We start from the raw sequence: 10,194 nt of genomic DNA on the forward strand, positions 1-10,194 counted from the left end.
TAGGCCTGCCGGGGCCCCAGGTGTGTGGGACAGGGTCATGCTGCACAGTGGGGCCATCCTGGGGCTTCCACACCCTCAGGACAGCTAGGGGAGGCCCCAGGCCTGGGATGAGAAGCCTGGGGCATGGCAGGCTGGAGGCTCTAGGTCATGTCCCACACAGCCCTGAGCCGTGTCCCCGCTTCTCTCCCTTGGGGTCCCTCCTCCTCAGCTGGACCACGTGGGAAGCAGGAGCCCTCCTGACTGAGCAAAGCCAGGGTGAGCGTGGGGCTGGGCTGCCACCCCTGGTCCCCACCACCTCACTGTCCAACTGTCACCTTTCCCATGTCCACTCTCAGCGCCCCTCTCTATAGGCAGCTGGTGGTTGGTGCTCAAGACTAGGAACAGCCTGGGGTCAAATCCCAGCTCTTGCCCTACAGCTCTGTGACTGTAGGCAAGTTACCCAACCTCTCTGGACTTGGCTTGGTGTTGTTATCAGGGCTTATCCAGGACAATCTTCCTGGGCTGCGTCACAGGCAGCAAAATCCTCTGGCTCTCATCCTGCCTTAGCTACCGAGGCCATGTCAGGCTCCAGGCTCAGCAGCTGGGTCCTCTGCTCAGGGCCACGCGGGGCTGAAAGCGCAGTGTCTGCTGGGCTGCGGTCTCATCTGGAACTCGACTGGGGAAAGCTCAGTTCCCAGGCTCACTCGGGTTGTTGGCAGAATGCATTTCCTCACGGTTGCTGGACCGAGGGCTTGACCTCATATGGCCATCAGCTGGAGGCCATCCACAGGCCCCGCCAGGCAAGCTCCCCCTGCCCCCAGACATCAGGGGGAGACTCTAGAGGGAGTGTGACGGCCAACCAGTCACACATAACATAACATCATCTGGGATGTGATGTCCCATCAACTTCTCTGTCGTTCTGTTATTTGGAAACAGGCCATGAGTCCCACCCACTCTCACGGAGGAGGTCACCCAGGGTGCATTTACTGGAGGGCCTGGAGCAGAGGGGTCACTAAGGAGTCTGTCAGCCTCCCCTCCTCCACCCCTACGATGCCCTTCACCCCCCTTCAGTACCCCTGTAACCCCACCACTCCCCCAAGTGAAATTCTCATACCCCCAGCACACAGCCAGGTGCCATATTGGCCTGTTCCCACGCTGCTGATCCTGGGAACTCCCTCCCTGCCCGACCCCTCTCTTCCACCTGCAGAATGATGATCTGCGTCGGCTAGTAGGCCATTTCCTGCAGGCACTGCCCACACGTGTTGGGCACCTCCTGTGAGCCACACAGGGGGACGGAGTGGAGGACTGAAGCTCACTACAAAAGTGGAAACCTCATAGAAAAAGCCAGCAGAGAGGCTGCTGTCCCAGGGAGGTGGGTGGCTGGCCCTGAGTCCTCCATTCCCCCTACCCGCTGCTCAGGGCCCCCTGGCTCGGCTGACACACAGACCCCTCCACAGAGCCCAAACTGGCCTATGGGCCTGAGGGCCCCCCACCTTGACATCTGTGGACATAGGCTTCTGGGGGACCACAGGGTTAGCCAACAAGGGTTTGGGAAGACCACAGGGCCCGGCCCAGTTCTCCCACTAACCTGCCCCTTTCCCTCTCTGAGCCTCAGTTCCCCAACCCCCCCCCCCCCCCGATCTGTACAGGGCAGGAGGTCTGGACCCCATCCTCTCTGAAGTCCTTACTGACCCAACACTAACGGATTGGACAAAACACTGAAACAAAGAGCCATGGATGGAAGTTGGAGCTTCCCAGGCTAAAGCTGGGCCCTGAGCCAGAAGACACCCTCTGGACTCCGTGGGCAAACAGATGGGGACAGTCAAATGGGCCACTTGGCACGGGCAGGCCAGATGAGGCCGGGCTGGCTGGCACCAGGCAGGACAGCCCCATGGTCAGCCTGTAGGATGGGATGTTCTGGGGACCCAGGCCTCCACCCTGAGATGCCTCCTACACCCTTCCCCTCCTCGGGCTCTCCCTCCAGGAATGAGCACTGCTGCCATTGGGGGGATCCATGACCCCACGTGACTCCATCCAGCCCCAGGACCAGGGCTGCACGGTGCTGGCCGCTCGTGAAAGTGGGCAGGATACAGATCTGCAGAAGCAGCAGCCTCCCCCCAAAGCGGCACCCCCTGGAGGGCTGCCCTCCTCAGAGCTGGCAGGCCAGGGGCAGGAGACAGAGGGCCTCGGGGAGTACCCAGGTGGGAGCAAGGAGGGCTTTGGTGCAGGCTGACCAGCTGCGGTCAAGCCTGCAGGCATCATGTGCAGGGAGCCTTGATTTCTCCATCTACAAATTGGGGGCATGGCCGTGTCTTGCCCCTGGGACAACGTAAGGTCTCCACAAGGTAAAGAAACACAGGAAGCTCTCACTGAAAGGCAACCACAGGAACTGAAGATAAGAAAAGGGGAAATAAAATGACCTGGTCTGTTCTGCTCCTTTAAGAACTGTAACGTGTCCTGGATTTCAGCCCGGTGGGGACCCGTGATCCAGTGGGAAGGAGACCCTCCCCGGTCCTGTGGAGGGGAGCCCACCGGCACGCACCTGGCGCTCTGGCTGGGGTACATTCCCCCTTCACAGAGGATTAGCATGTCCTCGGAATCGGCCGTTTTTCCCACCGAGAAGTTCTCTTTATCTTTAAATCCGACTCTGGGGGCGTGAAAGTCACAGTTTTGGCCCTTGTGACTCACGAGCGTTCAGCAGGGAAATGCTGTTGGGGCTTGAATGAGGGCACGTAGACGTTTCCAAAGATCAGGGTGGGTTTCTTTAAGCCTCTAAAAAGTCCTCGTTCCATCACCAGCTGACGGGCACACAAAAGAGCAACTTTTCCCAAGAAACCGTCTCCCACACTAGGGTGAGGCTAGTTGTGCACCAGCACCTTCGATCACCACCGCGGGCTGCCGCCACAGCCCCGCCGGCAAGGGAAGGTACCATCCCCTCCCAGTGGCCACGGTGTTTGTTTCTTTGGGTTCCTACCAACAAACCGTGGGCTGCTGACTCTCTTAGCCATGACAAGGACAAGGGATGTGCTGAGTCCACGCTGGGGACTGGAACAGGACAGCAGAATTGAGGTACCCGTTTCCAGAAACCCGAGTTTCCAGAAAGCCTCTGCCAAGGCTGCTTCCACCACCAGCCCACCACCTGCCGGGCTCCACACCTGACGTATGAGATCTCCTCGCCTCCCCACAAGGGCCTTTCAAGTTGGTGTTCTTACGCCCGCTGTGCTTATGGGAGAAATGAGGCTCCGAGAAGTGAAGTGGCCCACCAAGATCTCACCTCTACAAAGTAGGGGAGCAGAGCTGAACCCATGTCTGTCTGCCTCCAGCATCTCCTGCCGGAACCCCCTCTTCTGCCTCCTCGGCTCGAGTCACCACGAGAGGTTCAGCACCAGCTGCTTGCACAGCTGTGAACATGAACGTGGTGAGGGCAAGCACCGGCCCCGAGGGGGAAGGCGCGGCGTGGCCGACTGGACCAATGGGTAAGAGAATGAAGGCACTTGGGGTCTCTAAGGAAACTGATGGATTGCGTTTTCCTGCTTTATTACCCTGGCTGCTCTAAACTGGCCGAGTCCCCATACTGCTTTGGGACCTGCCTGAGCCTGAGAAAAGGCAGGTGGTAGGCAGGTGGCATGTTTGGGGGATCAGGCCCAGAAACAGGGAGCAGGGGCAGTAAGAAGGGGCAGAAGGATGAAGCCATCTGTGGTCCATCCCCAGCTGGGGACCTCTGAGAGGCCACTCTGGGGTTTGGAAGGGGATGGGGTAGAGGAGGCTTTACCCATTGGCTCTCATCCCCCATGGCCAAGAGCGACCACAGAGAGTTACCTCCTTCACACTTGCAGGTTTGTGAGTGAGTCCGATGGCTGAGCTGCAGAGACAGCACAGCAGAGAAGCCCAGAGCAGAAAGGACCCACCCTGGGGCAGCCGTGAGAAGGTGCTATGAGGGCCCCCCTGCACACAGCCAGCTGTCACAGGGAGCACTTCTCTAAAAAGGGGGGGACGGGATGACGGGAGGCAGGACAGAAGAGGAACCGTGTGTGCATCTGTTCATTCCATCCGTGTTTACACAACCAGGTTTGGGGAACACGGGGATGGATGTTCCCTGCTCTTGTTCCTACACCTTCTCTAGGAAAAATCCCCTCTCGGCTTTGAAGGTGAGTGGCCCCTTCACATGCAGATGCTCAGTGGATGGATGGATGGATGGATGGATGGATGGATGGGTGGATGGATGGGTGGATGGATGATGGATGATGGATGATGGATGATGGATGGATGGATGGATGGATGGACGGACGGATGGACGGATGAATGAGCATGTGGCTTTGTGGGTGGATGGGTGGATGGATGGATGGATGAATAGGCAGGTGGTGAAGCCCAGATTCCTTCTGTCACTAATAGCCCACCCACCACTGCATTGGCAATGGGTCCAACAAACAAGATGGGACCCTGAGCCAGTTTGGAGCTAGACAAACAGCCAGACACCCTAAGAGGAGCTTTTGTATCAGATGCACTGAGGAGGCTAAGAGGTGGGAGGTGGCTGGTGTCTCCCAGCCAGGAAACACAAGCTGCCTCCTGATGGCCTGGCAGGAAAGCCTCCAGCTCCGTTTGAATCTTGGCTCCCTTCCTCTTAAGCTGGCTGAACGACCTTCTACAAGGCACTCAGTTCCCCAAGTCTTCGTTTCCCTATATGTAAATGAGGGCCATAGGAATCCACACCCTCGGCCATTTCTGCTGCGATAGTACTGTATGATGATACAGTAAACCTGGAAGGCCCTTCTTTGGGTAAAGAAACCCCCAAATGGAGAAATTTCTCCAAGTTCCTAGCCAGGGCTAGAACTTCTGATCGTGGCGGTGCGCAATGGAATGGGGAAGGGCAGTGAAATTGGGAGCCCCCAGCTGTGGTTTCGGACATGACATGGTCGTCTCCAAGATGACCAGGCATCCTGTAGAAGGACTCCAAAGCCTAACCCAAGACTTGGCTCATCCTGTATTCTGAGGACTCTTCTAGACGTTGACCATGTGTGGATAGAAGGTGTCCGCATCACCAAGGGGTTCGATCCAGGGATGTTCTCAGAAAATCGGGTGAGCTGTCCACTCCCCAAGTGGAATATGCTGACAGACTACAGAAGGGGAACAAGACCCATGCCTCAGTGAAGAGAGGGAGAGAGCGGGGGAGAGAGGGGAGAGTTGGTTGGTTGATTGGTTGGTTGGTCCATCAGTCAGTAACTTAGGAAATGACAAGCTTGCAGCCTGGTCCGCCAACACCTGGACAACGATAAATCCCTACATGGGGTCCCACTTCCAATACCCCCTTTGGGTTCATCCTCCCTGGGCCAGATTGAATCACATCACCATCCCACTCAAAACCTTTGGGGCTGGGTCGCCTGGGTGGCTCAGTGGGTTAGAGCCTCTGCCTATGACTCAGGTCATGGTCTCAGGGTCCTGGGATCGAGCCCCGCGTCGGGCTCTCTGCTCAGCGGGGAGCCTGCTTCCTCCTCTCTCTCTGCCTGCCTCTCTGCCTGCTTGTGATCTCTCTCTGTCAAATAAATAAAATTAAAAAAAAAAAAACCTTCGGTGACCCCCCAACGTCCGCAAAACAAAATCTAAGGACCTCTCTTAGACATTCAAAGCTGAAATGGAGCCCCCCAAACCTTTGCCCTCTACCCCCATTATAGGCCTACTCCAGTGATCCTAGAGAAGTTCCCTGGGCCGGGCCTTGCTCGTGCTGTCCCCCAACCCTGGTGTCCTCCCTTCTATCCACCCCGCATCCAAGTCCTGCTTCCAGAACAAACGGCCTCCATCAAGAGTCCTATTTCAGGGAACAGGTCAGGACACCGGGGACACAGCAACGATGCCGCTCTTTCTGGAAGAAAAGAAAAAACAGCAGCATATTGATCTAGACACACATCTTGGTCTCCACTTTGTGCTTGTGTTTCAAGTACCTCCACGTGCAGAAACCTTAAGGTAAAAGGACCACGTGTTACAGGTGACGAATATCCCTGGAGTGTGCCGGGCTGCCTCTACTCATGAATTCACGCCTTCCCAGTCGGGCTTCCTGGGCAGACACTCTGGTAGCAGGAACCGTCGGGGGCTCCCAGGCTGAGGGAGTGTAAGTCCCTGAGGCCAAAGAGGTGGGGTCTTCAGCTCCCCGGCCCGGCCTGCACAGTGCACGGCGCGGCAGCGACTGGAGGACAGGCCTGCTCCCCCAAAGAGAGAAACCTGCAGACTGAGAAAACTTCCTCCGGTTTCCCTCCGAATGATTTTAGTCCCACTGGCAGTGGACACGTGTGAGTGCCACGGGGCTGCTGTGACAAGTAGCCACACACTTGGTAGTTTCAAATGACGGAAATCGATTCTCTGAGTCTGGAACCAGAAGTCCACAGTCAAGGGTGGGCAGGACCCCACTCCCTCCAGAGGCTCTTGGGGAAGGTCCTTCCTGCGTCCTCTGGCTGCCGGGGGCCCCAGCCATCCCTGGGCCGTGACCACATCACTCCTGTCTCTGCCCCGACTTCACGCGGTCTCTTTGCGTGTCTTTATAAAGACACTCCTTGGACTCAGGGCCCTTCCTAATCCAGGATCATCTCATCTCAAGATCCTTATTTTCATTGCATTTGCAAAGACCCTATTTCCAAATAAATTCGCATTCTGAGGTGTGACGGATATGAATTTGGGGGGAGACACGGTTAACTCAGTACGGATAGCCAGGCAGGGATGGACGAGTGGTCCACGCCGCGTGTCATGGAGCCAAGGAGGGACTCTCCTCTGCTGCTGGGCGCTGGGGCCCCCTCCTGGCTCAGCTCTGCCGTCGTCTCCCACTCCATGGTTCCCCGTGGCTCGTGGAATGCACACGCATCCCTCTTGGCATGGCCTGTTACGGCCAACACCACTCTGAGAAAGGAATCCCACAGACCCAGAGGACAGGGACCCATGAAAGAGCCAGAGAGGACTGGGCGGAGACCACAGGATGGGGCGCCTATTCCCTATACCCCCACCGCCTATGGGCATGGTGGTCTGCCACCAGGCATCAAGAAAGGACATCAGTGGGACACCTGGGTGACTCACTGGGTTAAAGCCTCTGCCTTTGGCTCAGTGATCCCAGGGTCCTGGATTGAGCCTCACATCGGGCTCTCTGCTCAGCAGGGAGCCTGCTCCCTCCTCTCTCTCTGCCTGCCTCTCTGCCTACTTGTAATTTCTGTCTGTCAAACAAGTAAATAAAATCTTAAAAAAAAAAAAAAAAAAAGAAGGGACTTCAAGGCAGGCACAACATTGGGGAGGCTTGGGGTCAACCCTTAAGGAAGAGCCGTGTTCCTCCAGGTGGGCGGGGTAGGTGAGGGTCACCCCAGGTGCCAAGATTCCTGGGTAACGTGCTGGGGGCTGGCGCGCTGGACACAGAGTGTGTGCCAGGGAACGGGTGGGAGACGAGAGCGGGGATGGCGGCCAGGCTGCTGGGCAGAGGATATGGGCCTGAGGCTAGAGGGTTCTCAGGGTCTCTACCACCACCGTCCATCAGGCCGCCACCATCGGACAAGTGGATGGGGCAGCACCAGGAGGCCGGTCTGGAGACCACACAGCACTGTACGAGCCAGGCCGTGTTGCTGCCGGCACTGCCCGGTATCCAGCAGGGAGGCAAGAAGAGCTCATCCTCGCTGGGGGCCCAGAGTCATCTGCAGCCGGGGTGGGGGTCCTTGAGCCGCCGGGCAGAAGGTGCCCACTTGGATCATCTCCTGGAGACAGGTCCTGGCTCAAAGACACGGGCCCCAGTCACACGCGGAGTGCAGCCACGACAAATATTTCACCAGGAGACCCTCCAGGAGGGGGAGAAATGCCCAAAGCTCCCTTTGTCTTAAAACATTAATGTCCAATTTTAAATTGGGTCGGGGGGCGGAGGAGGGGCAGAGGGGAGGGGGTGCGGGGAGCCATCACTGGGCATCATTCATAAGCCACACACTGGGCCCTTCATCGGGCCCAAAACTCACCCTTGTAGCTACGCAAAGATTTATTGAAGCCCCAGCATGGGCTCATTTATTTTCCTCCAAACCGATTTGAAAAGACCGTTTGCATCTGCCCTGGAGGGGGAAAAAAAAAAAACAGCACAAAACAAAATGTGCTTATTTGGCAAACTTTGTTTGAAAAATCTGCTTGTCCCCAAAGAAGTGACTGCGTGTTTCGTCGGGGCCCGGGGCCGTGCGCGTTAGGGAGGGGACGGTTGTGATTCGGCCCTTCCCTATCATCTGCTGGCCGGAGAAAGCACCCAGAGCGCATAAAGTCAGACATCCTTTCTTGCGCATTAGGACCCACAAAGGCTATTACACTGGGGCCTTTTGCTCCAAGATCAAGCTCTCCTTGGGGCTTTATATGGCTCCTGTAGGGGCAGCTGTGTCCAGACATCTGTGAAATGCAAAGAAAAGTATAAAGCTGAGGGGGGGGGGTTAAAAAAAAAAAGGCAGTAGAATTTCAAACATCAGCTAACCTTGAGAAAGAGGCAACAGTTCTATTTACTGTCCCCAGAAAAGAGAAATGTCATCCTTGAATGAACTCTGACCATCTTCATATCCATAATATACAAAGAGCTTTTATAAATCAATAAGAAAGAAAAGCACGCTCATGGGAAAATGGGCCAAAGACACAATTAGGTGATTCAGGAAAGGAAAACAGGGTCCGTAAACAGGTAACAAATCATGGAGCTTTGCCAACAGTCAGAGACATGCAGCTGCGGCACTGATAACTCAAGCATCATTTCGCTCTTACCAGACGGTCAAGGACTTAGAGGGAAGGTAATTCCACACTGGTGACATCTGGAGAGCAGAGGCACACTGTGGGACATCACGTGGGACCGCCATTCCCAGGGACAGGCCTCTCCAGCCAAGACCAAGGTGTGCTCTCTGACCCAACCCACTTCTAGGAATTCAAGGACCGGCACAGAGATTTGGCTCCAAGTCCCAGGCACCAAGCCTCGTCTAAACTGCCCACAGAGCCAGAACGGCTCCTCCCCAGGGTCTCCAGCCTCGGCACAGGCAGCGGGCCTTCCAGAAAAGTCGGGGCTGTGCACCTCTCCCAGAGGCAGTGTGCACTCCTGGTCTCGTGGCTGCAGAGAGGCATGCTAGGAAGAGTCGGGGGGAGCCACGGGGAGCAGCCCCGCTGAAGGTCAGGACCTGCCTTCCCCTGCGATGAGCCTACTCACACGAGCAGAAAGGGGCCGGGGTTTCCCTCCATCACTGGGGCTGCTCCCACACAAGCCTCCCGCCCAGCACAGTCATTCCCAGACCGTGCAGCAGCCTCACTCACGCGGCCAACCCCGGAGTCGCCCCACGCCCGGAAAAATGAACCCAGAGCATCAGCCTAGAAGGTCCCACAGGGAACACCCTGGTCCACAGATGGGGAAACTGAGGGTGGCGGTTCTCCAAGGTTCTCACTTCCTGACTCTCCCTCAGCAGGGCAGGTCGAGGAGCAGATGGGTCCAGGTCACGAGAGGACGTCAGACCCCAAACCCGGGCCGCCAACACCAGCTCTGAGGACCAGTGCTGTGTACACAGAAGGTACTCAATACTTGCTTGTCAAATGAATAAGTGTGTTGGGTGCCCCTTCCCTTCTGCCCCATGAAGGGATGGTGGTTTACCTGCCCCCGAATCCCTACCCAGAGCCTAGCCTGGGGCGTATGACCAGCAGCACCAAAGCGCCGGTCTGCTGAGGCCAGGGCACGGCAGCCGAATCCAGCCAGAGCCTCTACGGGGGCTTCTGCGGCCTCTCGGTGCCCCCTCCTTCCAGCGGCTCCAACCACATTCCAGCACCGTCCACCTGGGCACCAGTCTGTGGAAGAAGTAATTATTTCGTTTTAAAGGAGGACCCTGTCATCAGCGAGAAACAGGGAAGCTGTGGTCCATCCTTGTCATGGAGCACGATCCAGACCCGACCTCATGGAGGAAGGCAAGCGTCCGGCGGGCTGTATCTCCCAGGAACCCCGAGGACCCCACGCAGAGTAGAAGATGCCGGTCTCGAAGGGCAAGCCCTGCGCCCGCACCCATACGAGGTCCCTAGAGTGGACGGAGTCCGCAGAGACAGAGAGCATCGCAGGGCTACGGGGACCGGGGCAGTCCTGGCCTCACGGGGTCAGAGTTTCGTTGGGGACGACAAAGCAGCTTTCAGTGTAGATGCTGAGGACTAGGTCGTGTTGTATTTAACCGCCGGTAAAAACAAACAACGACAGGGGCGCCTGGGTGGCTC

Source organism: Meles meles, chromosome 8, assembly GCF_922984935.1.
Source record: "Meles meles chromosome 8, mMelMel3.1 paternal haplotype, whole genome shotgun sequence".
NCBI lineage: Eukaryota > Metazoa > Chordata > Mammalia > Carnivora > Mustelidae > Meles > Meles meles.